General features: G+C 35.0%; 1 long non-coding RNA gene across 1 annotated transcript; it reads left to right on the plus strand.

Annotated features, from left to right (window-relative positions):
• The first annotated feature begins 606 nt into the window (after positions 1-606).
• LOC113360877 lies at positions 607-2,048 on the plus strand. Its single transcript, XR_003364838.1, has 3 exons — positions 607-1,042; positions 1,268-1,352; positions 1,747-2,048. It is a non-coding gene; the product is annotated as an uncharacterized LOC113360877 (long non-coding RNA).
• Positions 2,049-2,481: the final 433 nt, after the last annotated feature.

Raw genomic sequence — 2,481 nt, forward strand, 5'->3', positions numbered from 1 at the left:
CTTTTGACTAAGCCAAAATTGATTCTAGCTCCATTTCCTTTTTGCTGCGACCACAAAAGCTATTCGAATTTCGGGTAAGATAACAGAATCCTTTTGGGTACACCAAGACACAAATTTGCCGCTCAAGTAGATAGTTGTGTGGTGGTAGTATACAACAGTGATATGTGGTCACGCACAAGCCTCTAAAATTGACTGGAGTAGATTCTCACCCCAATTATGTTAACAGTCCTTACGTATTTACCCAAAATTTCTAAACTCACCCAGAGAAAACAGAAAAGTAGTGCCCAGACTCCCACTCACTTTCTAAAGCACCCCCGTTAATTATCACTTGGGGCAGCCACGGAATTAGGAATTTGAGTTTGGGGGCTAAAAAAAAGGTAGAAATTAACGAATAGTCCCAAAATTGTTGGGCTTTTGACTGTTTAGTCCGACACTCTCAGGCGTGGTACTAGGAGGTCCAAATTTAGCTAATATAAAACGAGTCGGTCCATTCGTGAACGGTTTAGTACAAAATGTATATTGTTGGTGTCGAAAATAACCCTCGTACAAAAATCGCACTCGACTTTTGTTCTGAATCATTTCTTCATAGTCCATTGGAGACAGAGCTTTGCAGCAAAACATAAACTCTAGGTTTTAGACTTTTGGTTCTAAACCTTGTCTCAGATCGATTACTCCTTCCGAATTTCTTTGATTTCAATCTCAATCTCTTGCAATTATCGATCTAGTTTCTCTTTGAAACCCTAGAAATTGAGAGTGATTGCACTTTTCATTTCTCTCTATAGTCTAAAATCTTTAATCTTCTGAACAAGAGTTTTGTTTATACTGAAGAGGAAAAACAAGAAGAATAAGAGATAATTAATTGATTTAGCAATGGAGTACGACCTAAAAAATCCTTTAACAGGATTTGAAGAACACCAATCTGGCACAATTACTCTTCCCATCTGAATCTAATTATATGCGTTGCATGACTTACGTTTCGACTTCCAAAAATAGAGATCTCGATGTTTCTGTTCGTCGACAAGCAATTCCTATAATTTTTCAGGTAATATGGATGTAAATTGGTAGTTTGAGTTTTCTGGCTTTGATTTTCCTCTGTGGGATTTTGAATTTGATTTTAATTTGTACTGGAAATGTAGTTCTCATGCAATTTCTTATTTAGTTGTGAATTACCTCGATCGGTTCATCTTTAGACAAGAGTTGCCGGCAATGTTGAAGAATTTGGTGTTTAATTTGAACTAATTTCTTTTCCACTTCTTGATTCAATCAGTTGAGGAGGATCTAATGAAGTTTGATGTTAGTTGCAGTATGGAAAACCATGAATGATAAAGTTACTTTGCATATCTTGTGTAAAGGTACATAACTGCCTCAATTGAATTCTACTTTATTTTTATTTGCATAAAATGCAAAATTACATTTTGATTCTCTTTCATCATATAATTCTTTGTCACAAATTACTTTCTTTATGTTTGCTTAAATGGTCTGTATTTTACATATTTGTTATAATTTTAGAGTAATACTTCTTCTTTTTGGTTTGGGTCACAAAGTTTAGTTAGAGAGAGATCTCTTGGAGTTAAATTAGTTTGGTATGTGATCAATTTCAGCCTAGCATTGAACTTTCAATACTGATATCACAAACACACATTAGCTTGCCTTTTTTGCTTTTTGGTTAATATTGCTGCTGGAAAATCTGTTTCAAATTAACTTTGTTTGGTTCTTTCAAATATTCTTTTTTAGTTCTTCATGCAGGAGGTCAAAATCAAAAATCAACGAAGCTTATGTCTAATGTTCATTTTGGAGATGGGTCCGTTGAGATTTTTTGGAGTTGGGTCCGTTGAGATTATTTGAAATTAGTTGGAATTAGGAGTCAGTAAGTAGCTCTAGTAAGACCACCCCCTTCATTAGCTCTTTTGGAGTGAACATTCTATGTAGTCTACTAGCCTATATACTATATGATGAGTATGAGTATGTTTATGAGAGCTAGTAGGCTAGTCATATTAATGGCTGAAAGTCTGTCACCATGTGAGTCCATCAGGTTTTTGTGTTTTCTATGTCAGATCTTGGTTGTACTACTACTACCGCTAATAATGATATAAAGAATGTTTGGTGGAAATGTATTACAGCAAAGGTATGATGTGCCATCTAACTAATTTAAAGTTGAGAAGGCTTGTCGCGTAGGACAAAGTTGAAATGGTGAAAATCCTTTCACAATAAACTAAGGTTGGTTTTTGAGTATTTGAATATGTCTTGTATGTATCTTGAATGTTTAATACTTTTACGCCCCTGTAGAGTCAGAAATCTAAAGTGAGCATCTGGCAAAAAAAAAAAGGTTGAATTTATGAGACAGATCTCAGAATGGATGCTAGGTCCAATGAGTTTATGTGCAATAAATTAAGTCTCAATATGTTCCCTCAAAATACAAGGTCAGGTTTGCACGAGTCAGAGACATGCCTAAAAACATCAGAACCTTGTTGTTGGAAATGT

The sequence above is a fragment of the Papaver somniferum genome, chromosome 3, assembly GCF_003573695.1.
Source record: "Papaver somniferum cultivar HN1 chromosome 3, ASM357369v1, whole genome shotgun sequence".
Lineage (NCBI taxonomy): Eukaryota > Viridiplantae > Streptophyta > Magnoliopsida > Ranunculales > Papaveraceae > Papaver > Papaver somniferum.